This window comes from Chrysemys picta, chromosome 1, assembly GCF_011386835.1.
Source record: "Chrysemys picta bellii isolate R12L10 chromosome 1, ASM1138683v2, whole genome shotgun sequence".
Taxonomy (NCBI): Eukaryota; Metazoa; Chordata; order Testudines; family Emydidae; genus Chrysemys; species Chrysemys picta.
In genome coordinates, this window is record NC_088791.1 from 169,912,728 (window position 1) to 169,930,497 (window position 17,770).

General features: G+C 45.1%; 1 long non-coding RNA gene across 1 annotated transcript; it reads right to left on the minus strand.

The window, feature by feature from the left end:
• Positions 1 to 751: 751 nt before the first annotated feature.
• Positions 752 to 17,557, minus strand: LOC135983886 (uncharacterized). Its single transcript, XR_010601708.1, has 2 exons — positions 17,476 to 17,557; positions 752 to 1,246 (listed from the first exon to the last, which is right to left on the minus strand). It is a non-coding gene; the product is annotated as an uncharacterized LOC135983886 (long non-coding RNA).
• Positions 17,558 to 17,770: the final 213 nt, after the last annotated feature.

Genomic DNA, 17,770 nt, shown 5'->3' on the forward strand with positions numbered 1-17,770 from the left:
CAGGATGTATAAGAAATGTGATTGAAAATGATACTGAAAATATTGTCATGCTACTTCATAAATTGATGGGGTGCCTTCCCTTCCTTCCCCCTCCCATCTGCGATATTGTGCACAGTACTGATACTAACTCAGAGCAGAAATAGAAGAAGTTCATAAACAGAGGTTCACAAATGACATGAGGCAAGAAGGAACTTCCATATAAAGAGAGAAAGAGAGAAAAGACTGACTGTTTAGAAAGAAGACTGAGGGGATATAGAGCTATACAAAATAAATGGAAGACAGAAGGTAAATCAGGGACCAACTATTTACCATCTTAATACCACAAAACTAAGGGGAAGGAAATATTAGTTTACCTGTGTGACTGGGGTCCTAGTGGGGAGCCAGCTGTGGTCACTCAATTAGGGTGAATTGCAAAGAATGGGGCAGCCAAACTCCCAAAAGCTGGTGGATATTCCAATACCTAGATTTACCAAGCCAGCATAGAACAGCTTCTTTACTGGTTACTCAGAAGTCCAAACAATACAGTTCCCTTAAAGTGATCCACCCTCAGGCCTCCATCCACGTACCCCCGTCAAATATGATGAACATTTCTGTAAATCTTATTTCATCATATAAGAGGAAAGGTTCTACCAATCCCAAAGGATCGGACATGTTACCTCCTAGGTTAATGAATGTTTCAGATCTTACCCAAATACATGCTACAGCCAATTCTTATTAACTAAACTAACAGTTATTAAAAAACAAAAGAGAGTATGGTTAAAAGATCAATATACATACAGACATGAATTCAAGTCATTGAGGTGCAGATTCATAGCAGAGATGGTGAGCTTTGTAGTTGCAAAGAGTTCCTTTAGAATTCAGTTCATAGGTCATAGTCCAATGTCCAAATATCACACTCAGGGCATACCAGCATAAGTGGGACCTCAATCTTGTGACTCAAACTTCCCCTGAAGAAGCTTAAGCAGATCTGAGATGACAGGATCTTTTATACAATTTCATATCCTTTTTGACAAGCTGGGATTTCCTCAGGGAACAAAAGGTAATTAGGATGACTTTGAAGGAGGTCCATCACTGGTACTTAGCTATACGAATTAACATAAGGCCATTTGCTTGTTCCTCCACCATTCACAGTACATTTCAAAGAGAGATGAATACAGAGATATCCTGTGTTTACAATTCATTTAAATGATATCAGAATACAGCATAGACAGGAACTGTTGATTACATTGTCCACGTACTCATACATCTGTAAATACACAAAAACACAAACATTATCTCCCCACATGTCTTTTGAGGGTTATTTATTTTGCAGGATGTTTAACCCTTTCTAGCCATGCGCCACAACCCGATACGTAACTAACCTGTGAAACTCACTGCTACTAGATCTCGTTTCTGTGATCAACAGAACAAATAGCAAAGATAATAAACAGAATTTAATGTTCATGTATTTCTATAGTGCCTGTTACCCTCATGTGTCAGAACATAAATCAATTGCTACATGATGGGGTTAGAAAGAAAGTTTCCATAATAGGGTTGCTTGCACTTTTCTCTGAGGCATCTGGTAATGGTCATTGTCAGACAGGCTGCTGGACAACATGCATTGTTGGTCAGATGTGGTATAGCAATTCTTACGTTTACATTTATCTGTGTGTTGCTGGGATGCCAGTCATGGCGGTATCTAGGTGCCATATACAATAAGATATAAGGATGTAGACTACCCAGAATTGTTTCATTGCAAGTATTAAATAAAGTGTTCTGCGATCCTTGGAAGAAATAAGCTAGCGAAAGAAAAGTATAGTTTTGATTCAGTTGATATCCATACTATAATCTGCCTTAAGTCTGCAGAGAGAGAGAGCACTGTCTTCTGCCACTGGTAAAACTGCACTGCAGGGACACGAAGGGCTCCATCCCCCCAGCTGCCATCACGCTGGCAGGAACTCTGTGTGAAGGTCTGTTACTCCTGGGGGCAAAATGGCAAATTCCTTGAAAGCCCTTTACCTGGGCAAACAGCACTGCATGTATTGCAGAGTTCACTTGCCTCTTGCCTGCCTGCATTGAGTCCTTCTACACCATCATCACTGTTCTGCAATGTATTTCCTTCCTTTGCAAACCTGTTTCAGAAGGTGGCTTCCCGTGGGCATTTTGCCAACTGGCCAGAAGTAGATGTGTGGGGACCAGGATGACAAGAAGATCCAGAAAGGCTGGACTTTCTTACTTGCACATGCCCTTGAGGCACCCAAAGTTTTGTACCATTTCCATTAAAGTGGTGGGTCTCTCCATCAGCATCTCTTGCTGTTGGTGATGCTAATATATGTGTACCCACCACGCTATGCGAGGTGGGATCACTCCTTCTTACCTAGGCAGCAAGTAAATCTAGCTTAGGGCAGCTGGTCTCACACCATGATAGGCAGTGGAAGATAAGGCGTAAACTAGCCATAGCATTTGTGGGCACTTTGGCTCCAATATTTTGAAAGGGAGGGAGCAGAGCAGCCATGGAGGGCTGAGAAGAAGAGCTGGGGAACAGGAAGGCTACAAGCAGCATTGTGGGTGGTTTGAGGAGACGAAGAGAGCAACAGGAAGAGGGATGCTGTAACTGGGAAGTTTGGTAATTGTAGTCTTATGAGCCATAGCAACTCGCTAGTCGCAGAAGGGAACAGGAGTTGCTTCCATGGCAACGAAGTGCCCTGGGAAGGAAGGTGGATTGCTGCTTTCGCAACAAGCTGCACAAAGATGGAAGGGGAGATGCTACTATAGGAAAAAACTGAAGTGGAAGGAAGGGAATAGGCTTTTTAGCAACCAGCCATATCATGGCAGGAGAATGAGTGACTGTTGGAAAAACCAGACTGGAGAGGTTATAGGGGAGAAGAGAGACTTCCTGGGAAAGGCAGGAGGGAAGAGTATGACTGGAGAGGGCTGGGGGGAGGCATATGAGAGTTAGGTGAACCTCTGCCTATTCAAATCCTTAGAAGCATCCCCAAAAATTGCCCCTCCTGCCCCTTGGCAGCTCCTGTGATCCCGTGGCTTGCTATTGTTACTTTCTTGAGGTTTGTTCAGGGGGCAGTCTGTGGAAAAACAGTTCCCCCTTTTGGGGTGCCCTAAAGAGCCTCTCTTCCACTCCATTCTGGAATCAGTCTTGGAGGCCAGCTCCCCTTCTCTGGGGAATGGTCAGCAGGCAGCCTGGCAGGATCCTTCTTTCCTTCTCCCCCAACTCCCCCTCTGGAGGTGACTGGAAATAGCGAACATGAGACCAGCTTTGCCCACAGTGCTTTCTCACCTGTGGTTCCACTCCAGGCTGCAAACCCTGCAAGCTCTCTCTGAGTCTCAAGGTTTGGCTTGAAGTTGGGCCCAAAAGCAGATGAAGGGGCAGGGGGCTTCTTGTATCCAAAGCAGCTCACCCACCCCTAACTATGGGGGTGAGGAGAGCATAAGCAGGGAAGAGATTGGGGAAAAAACAGAGGGACTGAGGAGTGGGAATCTGGATGGTCTAAAAATGCCACTATAAGTGGGATCTAAAAATAACAGTGGTTTCTTATGGGGAAGGAATTAGAAGAAATCTTCAAAATATGAGGAGCAATTGAAGAAAACCAGCCGAGGATTAGAGATAACAGTAAATGAAATGTTCTGATTCCTTCCTCCGCTCCCCTACATCGGCTAATGAGTACTTGCTCCATCTTCCCTGGGACCACTCAGGGTGGAGAATGGCAGTAATCCCTTGGTTGAAGACACCAGAAGGAGGTCAATCTGCTGATGCCACCTACTGCTTCTGCTGTGCCAGTGGAGAACATGACTCAGAAGGAGTTATAATAAAATAACTCCTCTTCAGGGCCTTTCAATTGGATCTCAGAGTTCTTCGCAGAGACGGGGATGGATCATTGTCCACGTCTATAAGATGGGAATAAATTGCCTGAGTGTCAAAGTGACTTGCCTGAGATCACACAGTGAGTTCTTTTCCTGCCTGCCAATGATTCAATAGTCCTGTCTTCCACTTTGCTTCTCCAACTGTGGCCAAGCAAGCCTTTCCCCTCCCTTCCCATCCCACTATGCAGCATCAGCCTGGAAACTTGGGAAACCACAGCCCTGAGCCTCCATAGAGTCAACAGTGAATTGAAGAGTTTTAAGTTCTAAGTAAGCTAATCTTTTTATGATCTGTGTAAATGCTGTTTATACTTTCCCCCATCTAAACAGAACTGTGGTCTATAAACACAGCTGAGAGTCCCTCTCTTTGTATCCAGTCAGAGTTCCTTTGTTTTCTCAGGGTATGCCTACACTGCAATTAAAAACCCGCAGCTGGCCTGGGCCAGCTGACTTGGGACTAAGGGGCTGTTGAATTGTAGTGCAGACTTCCAGGCTCAGGCTGCAACCCCACCTTGCAGGGTCCTAGAGCCTGTGCTCCAGCGTGAGCCCAGAGACCTACACTGCAATTAGAAAGCCCTGTAGCCTGAGCCCAATGAGCCCAAGTCAGCTGGCACAGGCCAGATGCAGGTTTTTAATTGCAGTGTAGACGTTCCTGGGCTCTTTTGCCCTGCTTGTCCAAACCAGTTTGATGGGCTCAGAGGGAGGCTAAGCTGGTCTCCTTAGCACCGATGGCTCTCCCATTGTCCTGTAACAGCCCCCATTGTTTGATGGTGGTGTGTGGCAGGGGTTGGCAGGGCTGGGGACAGAGGAGTGTGGGACTGGCTGGCTTCAGGCAGGGGGGTGCGGCAGGGGCTGGCTGCAGGCAAGGCAGGGGGTGCAGGGCTGGCTGCAGGCAGGGCAGGGGGTGTGGGGCTGGCTGGTTTCGGGCAGGGTCGCAGGTGGGTGCGGCAGGGGTTGGCTGGAGACAGGGCAGAGGGTGCGGCAAGGGTTGGCTGCGGGTAGGGGGTGCGGCAGGGGCTGGTTGTGGGCAGGGGGTCCAGGGCTGGCTGCAGGCAGGGCAGGGGATGCGGGGCTGGTGCGGGCAGGGGGTGTAGCAGAGGCAGCTGGAGCCCTGGCCCTTTAAATAACCCCCAAGCCCCCCGCTATCCCAGGGCTCTGGGGGGCTATTTAAAGGGCCCGGGGCTCCCCTGCTTCTACCACCCCAGCCCTTTAAATAGCCGTGGGAGCCCTGCGGAAGTGGCGGGGCTCCAGCGGCTATTTAAAGGGCCGGGGCAGTAGAGGCAGCGGGAGCCCCAAACCTTTTAAATAGCCCCCAGAGCCCTGCAGCCCATCCCCAGGGCTCCAGCAGTGGGGCTCTGGTGGCAATGTAAAGGGCCTGGGGCTCCAGCCCCTGCTGGGAGCCCCAGACCCTTTAAATTGCCCCCTGGGGAAGCCGAGCCACGCTGGTACGCCATACCGGGGCTTGGGCGTGGGGCCCTCTTAGGCGCGGGGCCCGATTCAGGGGAATTGGTTGAATTGACCTAAAGCCGGCCCTGCGTACAGGTGCTCAGAATTGGAGGAACAACAGGACTTTTTTAAGGCTTGTGTTTCTAAGCAGGAGCTAATTACTAACTGGGGAGTCTAGCTCTAAGGAGATTGCACTTCCTACGTTGTTTGCTGGCTTTGATGTGATCTGTGCAGCGACTGTCAGGATATGGGACTTGAACACCTGATCCATTCCCATCGTATTCTATTTCTCCAGTGGGAATATGGTGCATGCCCTTAACAAAAATCTCTCTAGTCCTTACTCTGATACTAAGGTGCCTGTCCAGGGTCTGGTCACCTGGACTCATTGCAAAGGTCTTTAATGTACTTTTCTGGATGGCTGCCAGCAGTTGGGGGAAGGTACCCTTTGCTTCCCTCAGGGTTCCTCACTGTCCTCCACCCACTGGCCTCGCACTGGATTAAACTTCCATCTTGTTGAGACATAAATGAGTCCTTTTCTCTTCAGAGTTCACTAATGCTATCTACCTCTCACCTAGCACTATAGCACTTCAGCTCTGCAGCACTTCCCACTTGTGATGGGTGAACCCCAAGAAGTTCAGAGTCAGGCCAGCCTTATGGTTGGGCAATGTGGGCAACCACCCAGGGCGCTGTGGTCAGGGGGGTGCCTGGGGTGTGAGGTCATGGAAGGGAGCTCAAGGCAATGGGGTGGGGACAGCTGGCCAGGAGCCCAAAGTGCTGGGGCTATGAACGACCAAGCCCAGAGATGCCGGGGCTCAGCGCTGGCACAAATTAAGCACTGCAATGGGGTCCAGGGGCAATGGGGGATGGGTGGAGGGCTAGGGGAGGCAATGGGGAGATGGGTGGGGGGCTAGGGGAGGCAATGGGGGCCAGGGGCACTGGGGAGATGGATGGGGAGGCAGCTGGATTCAGGGCTCCAAAATACAAGTTCACCCTGGGTGCCATTTTCCCTAAGTCCGGTCCTGTTCGGAGTTCACCTTAGATTGTTAGGATGTGCCTCCAAACTGTCCAAACCTCTTCTGTCCCAGAACCAAGGGTGCTCAGAGCATTATAGCAACGTTGGATGGAATCTCTGGAGAACAGGCTTTTTGTTGAGAATTCTGGCACTTTATTAACATCTCAAAATATCATGAGAACAGCCTCTCTGATGAAGACTGTTAAAGTTATCCCAGTTATTTCCAAGGAGAAGTTGCAGACTCCACTGTGTAGTACCACTGGCAACAGCTAAGTATTTAATAGGCTAAAGGGGAGTCTTACTGTCTACCAAACTGCTTTCCCAACTGCTTTCCCCGTCCCTACTTTCAGCTCCTGTTTATTTGCAGAACAAACAGGGGATTGAGCCTGTTTATCTTTCATGCTGAGGCTGACAACTTCCAAAAATGCTACATCTTCCCATGCTGAGTGCTGCCAGCTTTCTGACATGCCGGGCATTTTAACTATCACTGATTGGAAATGTTTTGAAAATTGTCTTCACACTGGATCATACCAAACTTCTAAATTTTTCCACGAAATGAAATTCCCAAAATACTGTTTCAATTGACATTAAAACATTTCAATTTGATCTACAGATAAAACATTTTGTTCCAATTTTCACTTTTTTTCTTTTATTACAATATAATATTCAGTTTCCAAACAACTTTGCTGTGAAACGAAATGTAGAAGTTCCATTTTGAGAAGATGAACAGTCACAGCTGCATGGTCCGGTTTCTCTGAGGCAAAAAATTGGTGGGGGAGAATAAACATGGACATGTTTGGTTGCTACAGCCACCTTCTGCCCACACCACAGCAATGCTTTGTCTGTCAGCCTCAGATGCTTGTGTTAAAAACTTTCTGGTTTGTAAGATGCACCTCACACCTTTGTTCCTCTTCCAGGAAGAAATGAGTAAACCTGTTATGGCAGTGTTGTTTAGAGGTTGGATCTTTGCACGCGGGCAACTGTTTGAGAATAGAAAGAAAATTTCACTTTGGAAAACCGCCTTTTTCCTGACCTGGAAGTCCCTGGTAGGAATAGCTGGCTCTGGGCCACCTTCTGTAGGAACCTTCTCTTCGGGGGGTGGGGCACAGGATGACAGGGGTAAGGGAGTTGGCAGGGAGGTATGGCCAGCATCATCCAATGTCCTAGTTACTCCTGGTTACCAGAAGAGCTGTTATGGACTGTGGTAGCTGGGAACAAGGCAGCCAGCCCATGATAGGTGAAGCACAAAGGTGATGTAAACCCTCTGTCACCACACGCACACCTCTGTCCCTGTGCTGAGCTTGACTCTGGCACAGGGATGAATTTGGCCATAAGAGTCACAAAACATTACAGAAAAGACTAGCCAGGGAATCAGTATTATCTATGGTTTGAGCAGCTAAGAGACACCCTGTAACTCAGAACTTGAGGATTCTAATCCTCAATCTGCCACTTGCTCAAAGGGTAGCCTGAGGGAAGTCACGTCCCTCTGCCTCCAGTTTCCCCAACTGTAGAGTAGGTCCGACACCATTTACTTTCCTTCCCATTGCCGGGGTATCTGATCACCACCTCGGGTGTTGTGTGTCTTAATTACTTTGTTGCATACTGCTTTAAGGTCCTAGATGAAAGGTGGTTCTAGAAAAATTATTATAAGAGCTTAGAAAAATAGTGCAAGTCCCCAAGTAGCAGGGTATGTTGATCGTAGTCACCAGCCTACCCTGTTTACATACAGACTAATCAGCCCTCCACAGAGTTTCCTTTTGATCCACTAGCCTGTCTCAAGAGAAGTCCCAACACTAACTGACAAAATATGTATATTTTTGGTTTCAAAAGCTATTAGTCCTTGTAACTGCCACCCGGACCTTAAGCATCTTGGTTGCCTGGGGAACCCAGTGGATGATAACCTGAATCCAGATGCACACTGGGTCCCTGTCTCCGCCAGCCCTAAAAGGTCTTGAACAAATGCTGGTCCTTGGGTGTATGTATACAGTGGTGTTGTAGCTGTGTTGATCCCAGGATATTGGAGACACAAGGTGGGTGAGGTAATATCTTTTACTGGATCAACTTCTGTTCGTGGGGGAGACAAGCTTTCAAGGTTACATAGGGCTTTTCTTGAGGTCTGTGTAAGCTTGAGAGCTTGTCTTTTTCACCAACGGAAGTTGGTCCAATAAAAGATGTTACCTCACCCACCTTGTCTCTCCTTGGTTCTAGGTATTTTAATTTTGAGGGAGAGAGAAATGGGTGGGTTTAAAAATAAAGGTATTTAAGATGAAGCAGCTATTTCGCTCAAGAACAAAACAGTTCTGAAGGGGAGCTCCCAAGTCTCAAGGGTAGAGTTGTGTGGGAAGGGCAGCAGTTGAGAAGCAGGGTAGGAGTTCAGGAAAATGCTCTGCTTTGACACAATCAGTGGCTGTCGGGAAAACCAATATGGCCCTTCTCACAAGAAAAAGAGACTGTCTCTGGGTTCTCGGCAGAACTATTCTGCAGATGCTGGGGATGAGGCTTGGTGGGGCTCTGGGTGCAGAGGGGTGGGGCTCACAGGGGGGTCTGAATATGGGGGGCTCTGGATTCAGGGGGTGAGACTTGATTGGGTAGGGGTTTGGGGAGGGGGTTTGGATATGGGGTGGTTGAAATGCATGGGGGTTGGACAGATGGTGTAGCATCTCCCTGTACAGTGACTCCTCCCCCTGCAGCTGAGAAGTGTGGAGCTTTCTGCAGCTGGAGAGGTTTCTGTGTGTGTGTGTGTGTGTAGGGGGTGATCCAGCCCTGGCCCGGCTGCTCCTTGCAGGGGAAGAGGAAGTCTTGTCCTCCTCTGCCCCCAGCCTAGCTGAGACTAGTACAGGGTAGGAGCCACCAGCTGGGGTGTCCCCAGCGCTGCCTCCCAATTATTTACTTCTCTGCCAACTACTCCGGGTGCCCAAAATGACGTGCCCGCACTACTGGGGAGGGGCATGTGACCGCTTTTGCACCTTCCCTTTGCTTCCCCATCATTTTCTGCAAGGAAGCAAAGAAATCTACATGGAACATGAATTCTGTGCACATTTCCCCAAAGATTCCATTCACATGGAGCATGCTTCAATCTGGGGCTCAGCAATACTTTCCCTGCAATTGGAGTCTGGGCTGCTGCAGGCCATACCAGAGTCAGGCACCGGAACTGACAGCAGCTACCGTTTCTCCTGTGCTTTCAGTACCCTGCATGCTGGGCCCAGGCAATGTGAAGGAAGGAGCTGCGTGATTCAAATGTTGAGGTGGAGGGCAAGTAAATTGGGACAAAGAGATATGTAATTGAAGACTGGATAATAATGTATATGCACAAGGGGGCTGATTGGGTACAGGGTAGGTAATTGTATGTTATTCACTTGCAGTACATTATTCAGCCACTAAATGCCTCTTAGTATTTTTTAGCATTCCAGACAAACAAAAGAGACAAAGCTGGAACTCAAGTGGTGTGTAAGCCTCTTGGTGTCAGTAGTTGTTTAAAAGTCTACTATTTAATATGGACTGAGAGTCCACATATCTTCTTAGGGATATGTGAGAACCATGTCCAACTCCCCCCCCTCCCCCCCAATCTCAGCACCAAGCAATGATGTTGAATGATTGTGGAGGTTGAGAGCATATGTTGCACCCTACAACAGTTGTTGCTACTACTCCCTTTTGTGTGTACTTCCCCAGTGCTTGGTAAGGCACATTGCCTTCTGCAAGCATAACAGCTCTGGGGGCTGCCACTGATGAGCTTTCAATGAGGACACTGGTTTAAAGAACCATCTAGCTCTATAATTGTGCAACTGTGTGCAGTAGGTGTTTGTGAGGAAGTAGGATGTAGGTGTGCATGTAGTGAGTGTGTGGCTGTATTTTGTTGTTGTTGAGGAGTAGGCTGTGTGGATGTATAGCTGTATCTGTGCTGAGGAAGTAGGGCGTGTGTGTGTGTGTTTCCTCTGGGGTGTCAGAATGGTGCTTTGAAGACATGAAATGCAGCTCTTTCCCTGACACTAAAAGAACAGGGCTGACAAGCCGCTGTCAGGGAAATGCTGTCTAACTCCTTTTCTCAACCAATAATTTCCCTGGTAAAACTGCAGCGCAATCAAGCAGTGACACAAACCAAGAGGGAATAGATATTTTTTTTTTCTTCTTCTTCAAATGAGTATCTCTATCAGGAGCCACACACACACACCAAGAATCTTAGGAGTTCAAAGACATTTTTTTTAATATTAAAACTCAACCTTTAGAGCATTCCTTTCTGACTAAGACAACAAAGCCCTGAAGATGCTCCCAGCTTGAATAATGTTAAGAAAATGTCTTGGCTGAAGTGGAAAATTCTGTCTCAAGTTTTCCTTTGGGTTAATGTGAAGACAGATGCTTTTGCTTTTCTTTCTCCGTGGCACTGTGAAAAATCCCCCTCAGCTGAAAAAAGAAGCTGTGAATGAGGGTGGGGAAAGACAGGTCTAATATTGTGCAACTTTACCTCATGGTCAAATTCTGCTCTCTGTTGATATGGTGTGAATCTGGAGTAGTGCCATTGACATCTATAGAGTCAATCTGGATTTACACGTGTGTGACTGAGAGCAGAATTTGGCCCTCAGATGGAATATAACCATTATGATTTCATTGAAATACGCCAAAAAGCCGTTGGAAATCCTAGCTTGCTGAGGACCTTTGTTGAAGTGACGTTTGGGGGGTAGGTGGGTCAGGGAGGCTTCCTCAGTTGCACTTATCACTCCATAGGGATTTTTCACCTGGAGGCAGCACTTAGACCTTATCCTGCGGCTTCTACTCTGAAATCCAGCAAGAATTTGGACTCTAGGATGGGACTCTGAATGGAAAATAATGTACGGAGATCACAGAAGAGTTTTAAGAAGGGGAGCTTTCTCTTTCCAGCTTCTAATCTTGCTCTGTACCCACGAGAATACATTCCCTTTCTGTGAATGCTACCTGTCTGTATTAGCTTCTGACCCTTTCTGTGCTTTGGTGATGCTAGCACTTCTGCACTGCGTAACAGGAAGCTATTCTTGGGCTCGAACATGGAAATAAATCCATATTTTTCTATTAATCGTGAACGGGTCCTGTGATTGATTTGGACCTGCTCTGTAATACTTATGAATGCTGTATGTTGATCTGGTTATTGGGATGTTTACTGTATAAATGTGTTTGTTTAGTTTAATAGGGGGCTATAAGAAAGTGAAAGAATGACTCAAGATATGCTGCCTCATAGCAAATGCTAGGGGGGTTAAGGAACAGTGCCAGGACTGTTGACTTTCAAGGCTTTACCTCCTCCCCAGACAATGTGCAACTCTAGTTTTGTCCAGAAGGGCCAAAACCCAGGAGAACGCAGGAACTCTGATAGTTTAAAAAGGGCCTCTCTCGAGAGATGGGAAGGGGAGGTCATTGTTCTGGGGAACCAGACAAAAGGCACAGGCCCCCACAGAGGGGTCTGAAGAAGTTACACCTGCCTAGCTTATCAGGGGATGGTAAGCCTTGGATAAGAGAGACAGGCATGTAGACTGTTTTTTTTTTTTTTTTAAATCCTCTCCCTTATTGATTTGTTCCTATTGTTACAATAAACAATACACTGCTTTTAAGATGTCTGTCACTGGATACCATTGGTCATGGACCACCAAAGATATGAACGGCAGGTGTCCAAACTCAGATCTGCTGGGCAAGCTCAGTTGATACCCAAGGTGCTGCAGCACAGGGCCTGATCTAAAGCTATGGCAGCACTACGGAGACTATACAGGCGACAGGCATGTCACCGTACTATAGCAGCATAACCCCATAGCGTAAGGCTATGGCTACACTGGCAATTGAATGACAAAACTTTTGTCTTTCAGGGGTGTTAACCCCCCAACCCCCCGCCCGAAAGACAAAAGTTTTGCCGCGACAAGTGCCAGTGTGAACACCACATCGTTGGCAGGACCGCTCCCCTGCTGACAACGTGAACGCCGCTCGTTGGGGGTGGATGTTTTTTGTCAGCAGGAGAGCCGACGAACAGCAGGTACACTGCGCGACTTTTAGCGGCCTGGCTGTAGTGACACAGCCAGGTTGCTAAAAGCTGTGTAGTGTAGACATAGCCTGAGTGTAAGCGAGGCCTAAGAGTGGAAGGATTGTGGAATTCCACCCCAGGAGAGGCAAAGCATGAAGCCTGATGCCTGAGCGGGCATAGTCCGATCAGGGGCGCAGCTGGCCCTGCAGCCATGACAGGCCCCACCAACCTTTTAGTTAAAACTCTAACCGCAAAAACCTTTTTGCTGTTGGGATGGGTGCAGATTATTTTAGGCAGATTCCTGTGGTTTCCCTTTGGCTTCAGAACTGGTAACAGCTGGTTGGCTGGGCTTAGTTCCGCAAGGCAGATTTCTGGGTTGCAATCGTTAATACAAATCCAGCACCAGTGTAAGCAAGCGCAAAGCCCTTCATTTCAGAGAGCTTAAACCCATTTATATGAATTTGGCCCAATGCTTTTAACTAACATAACAAGGCAGAGCAGGTTGTTAGGTCAATTAACCTCACATGCTGCACTGGGAGTGGAGCCAGGGATCAGTAAAGCCTAATGGAAGATGAAGTTCAGCTGGGAAGCAGCAGGTTGGGCCTGTAGAAAGGGATAAAGCTGAGAACAGAAGGGGGCTTGGGCTGGGCCAGGATCAGCTGGCTGGCCGGGACTGAGCGTTGGGGCTGGGAACTCAGTGGGTGGTTTGGGCTGGTGGCTCGCTGAACAGAGCTGGAAATACAGCCTGAGAGGGAGAGGCTGGAAGTTATGCTGGCAAATGATGGAGAAAAAGCAAGGGAGAAGAAAAAGGGAATAGAAATATCTCTGAGGAAGAGGGAGCAAAGGGATGAAAAAGAGAGTAAGGGATAGGATTAATATAATTATCAAATCTTTAGCAGAAGATGTTAATCATTTGAAAACAGCGGAGTGGATTAGGTGAAGTATTAGAGAGATATTAAGGGATAAAAGAATGCAGGGTGGAGACTTTTTAATAGAATGTACATATAAGGAACAGGCTAAAAAAAACACTTCTTAAAACTACAATTTTAGGGAAAATAAAAGTAACTTGACTACCACCTAATGTCTGACAGAAGCAAGAGGGGTAATGTATGGGGTTCCACTAGGCACGACTGAGCACGAAATTAAGAGGGAAATAGGTGAGGACCATGTGCTGTTTGTTAAGCGACTGATTAGCATGAGGGGGGAGAACCTAAACTGTCCACAGCCATCTGAGTAACATTTAAAGGTCAGTGTTACCTGATGGGGTTAATATATGGTTTAACCCAGAAGAGCTGATATACTAGATCTTGGCTCCTTTGACATCCTATAAATATCAAAGATTTGGGCATTTGGTGGCTGTCTGTATAGGAAGGACGAGGTGTGGTAGATATGGAAGAGACCACTCAGATGAGAACTGTATGGAAGGAACAGCAGTAATATACAGCAGTTGTGGAGATAAGCGTAGTGCAGCATACAAAGGGTGGTGTGGTAGTGGAATGACCTAGAGAGATACAGAAAATTAACTATCCATAAAATATCCTATGCAGAAGTTACTAAAAGGTTTACAGTGAAATGTGGCGAAGGAAGAAAATAGCAGTGAGGGAAGAGTACTGGTACACCACATGCAGCTCAGGGCAGGAAAGATAATATAAGGGGAATAGATGAAGATGTACTGCTTGTAGGCAGAGATTAATAGCATTTATGATGGAAGTAATTGCACTTCACAGACAGGGACGAAAACTGAAAGAATAAACATAACAAAAGTGGCAGAAAAGTATTTGTATATAGGCAAGCTCTTGATAGACTGCATTCATGAAATTTTAAATGAAGGTGGTAATATAGTTTAACAACCTGGTTCTAACATTTTTTTTTTTCTAGAATGCACATAGTTTAATGACACATGGTCAGGAATTAAAGAAAACTGTTTTTGAAATGGAAAACAAACCTGACGTGATATGTGTACAAGAAACATGGTTAGTGAGAACTCATGTTTAGACTTTCAGGATAAGATGTAAGCAGACATGATGGAGAAATAACAGGAGGAAGGGTCTCTATTTATAATACAATAAATGAAATAGATGTACCAAACGTAAGTTTTGAGTACAACAGTGAGATTCCTCTGCAAAATTAGAGTACGTTTATACAAATCTATAATGTTTACAACCCAGGTAAAAAACTAGACAATCTAGAATTGGTAGTTAGTTAAGGGTGTTAAAAGCCCATATATTATTTGTGGAGACTTTAATAGCCATAATGAACTATGGCGAAGCGGGAAAACTCTTTGTAATGGCAAATGCCTGGAACAGTTCATTGACTTGTACACACTGGTATTGCTCAATACTGGAGCACCTACTAGGTTTAATTTGGTGGAAGGAACCATTTCATGTTTAGATCTGGGAATTGCAACAAGCAATATAACAAGTAATTGCAACTAGAAAATCTATAAAGAAGATGGAATGAGAAGTGATCACTTCCCTATGCTAATTACATATCAAGGCCAAGGTAATGTTGAAAACACTGAAGGAATTCCTACCTGGAGCCTTAGAAAAGCAAACTGGGGACTCTTTAAGAGTAAGTGTGCTGAGTATCTAAGTACCAATTGTATAAGTGATAATCTAGAGGAATTCCCTGATAATATAGTAAAGGGAGTTCTAGAAGTAGCCAGACCTAGCTATACGTAAGACATTGAATTACCACAAAGTCAGAAGTTCAGGTCCCTGGTGGGATGAAGATGCTAAACCAGCAAAGAAAGAAGGCATACAAACAAGCAAAAAGTAAATGAATAGCAAGGACTTAATGAACTGTAAAAGATGTAAAGCAGTGGCACAAAGAATATTAAAGTCAAAGAAAGAGAGTTGGAGAAAGTATTGTGGGGAAATGAACAAAGATTCCAAGGTTTGAGAGATATTAACAAGTTAAAAGAATGAATGGGATAAGGAGTAAAATCCATCTGTTCTTACAGTAAATGATAAAGTTGAAAGTTCTAATTTAAGAAAAGTGGCCATTTTAGCCTAATTCCAAAAAGTTTGTAGTGATACAAATCAAATTAAAGTTTTGTGAACAAATAAAGTATGTCTGCTGAAGAAAACTGTGAGCTCTTACATGGCTGGTAAGAATATAAAGATGACGTAGTGGATGAAAATTTCAGTATACGGGAACTCAAAGCTATAGATAAAAGTAAAAATGCAGCCCTCCGGTAAAGATAGCACATGTAATGCAATGCTTCAGCACCTACTGGAAAGGAGTTTGAGTTGTATTGAAATTATATCATAATATGTGGGGGCAATTCTACCACCAGCAGAATGGAAGCATGTGGTGGTTACACCAATAGGAGAACCTGGCAAATTATTCGCAAGACCTGATGCATGTAGATCTTTTGCCCTTATATCATATATGGACAAAATTATGAAAAGAATGATAAATGAGAGATTAAAAGCATACTTGGAACAAATGAAATTATAAACTGTGTACAGAGTGGTTTCAGGAAAGGAAGATGCACAGTTGATCATATTATAAGATTAGAAACAGAAATACAAAAAAACCCAGAACATGTGGAACAGAGAGTTTGATAGCTGTCTTTTTGGACATTGATAAAGCTTATGACATGCTAAGGTGGGAAGGCTTTCTGTATAAACTAACCATAATTGGAATAAGAGGAGGAATGTTCTGGTGGATAAGAGACTTTTTAAGCGATAGAACCATACAAGTCAGGGTGGGAGCGGCTTTGTCAAATATTTATAAACTTACTCATGGCACTGCATAAGGGAGTGTTATCAGCACAGCCCTGTTTAACATTCTGATTAATGATCTCCTGGAGAGTATATGGTCAGAAGTGGGTTTTGCTCTAGTTGTGGATGTCTTATATGGCCCAAACATGCAAGATTTAAGATAACTGTGGTGAGAACCAACCAGGTGCTCAGGGGGATTTCAGAATGGGGAGGTACTTGGGGATTTAAGTTCTCACTTGCTAAAACAAAGGGAATGATCTTCACAAAAAGGAAGATTGGGGAAGAATGGAACCTATATCTCTATACAGAAAAAATACAGGTAGCTCAAAATTTTACATTCTTAGCAGTTATGTTTGATAATAAATTAGCTTGGAAGGATCATATAGAACAACATTTCTTAATGACCAGTCCATGGAGCGGTGCTGGTCCCGGAGATGTCCCTGAAACAGTTTAGGAAAGCAAGCCGGTCCCTGCTATCAAAAAGCTTGAGAAACATTGATATAGAGAATATCAAGACCAACTGTAAAGATAGGATGCATCTACTTAAGTATTGCTAGGAACAATTGGAGTGCAGATAAGAATATGTTGCTGTATGGGGCACTAATAAGACCAGTTATAGATTATGGATGCCAAGTTATTAATTCAGCTTTTAAATCAACACTTAAAAAATGAGAACCCAAGCTCTGCGATTCACATCTAGTGTGAGTATTACAACAGTGTTGCATGTGCTGCAGGTAGCAACTGGAGAAATGCCTATCAATTTAAGGATGAGATTGTTAGATTTAGCTTTTGAGCTAAGGTTAATGGAAATAGTGAAGATAAGAGTACTAAACAAATATATGTCAACTGTTGGGAATTAAGTAGACAAGAAGTAACTGGGAGTCACAAATGCTTACATGCTAATAGGGCCTGTCAAGGTTCCTTCCCCACTCTGAACTCTGGGGTACAGATGTGGGGACCCACATGAAAGACCTCCTAAGCTTATTTTTACCAGCTTAGGTTAAAACTTTCCCCAAGGCACAAATTCCTTCCTTGCCTTAGTATCGCTGCCACCAACAAGTGATTTAAACACATGTTCATGGAGGGCCACTTGGAGCCCTACCTTCCCCAAATATCCCCCCAAACCCCTCCACCCCCTTTCCTGAGGAGGCTTGAGAATAATATCCTCACCAATGGGTACAGGTGAACACAGAACCAAACCCTTGGATCTTAAGAACAATGAAAAATCAATCGGGTTCTTAAAAGAGAATTTTAATTAAAGAAAAGGTAAAAGAATCACCTCTGTAAAATCAGGATGGTAAGTACTTTACAGAATAACAAAAGACTCAAAAACACAGAGGATTTCCCTTCTAGGCAAAACTTAAAGTTACAAAAACAGGGATAAACCTCCCTCTTAGCACAGGGAAAATTCACAAGCTAAAACAAAAGCTAACCTAACGCATTTCTTTCCTATTACTTACTATTTCTGCAATACTAGATGCTTAGTTCAGATATGCTTAAGGAGATGTAATTTCCTTGTCCTGTTTCCTGGCTGGCTCCGAGACAGACAGACTTTTAAATCTGTGGGGGAAGTTTTTGTATCTTCTCCCCTTATTGGTCCTTTTGGTCAGGTGCCACCCAGGTTATCTGAGCTTCTTAACCCTTTACAGGTAAAAGAGGAATTAACCCTTTACAGGGTAAAGAGGGATTTTATGCTACCCTTAGCTGTATGTTTATGACAGGGCCAAAGGTGAGTAAAAGACTTGGGTGAAAATA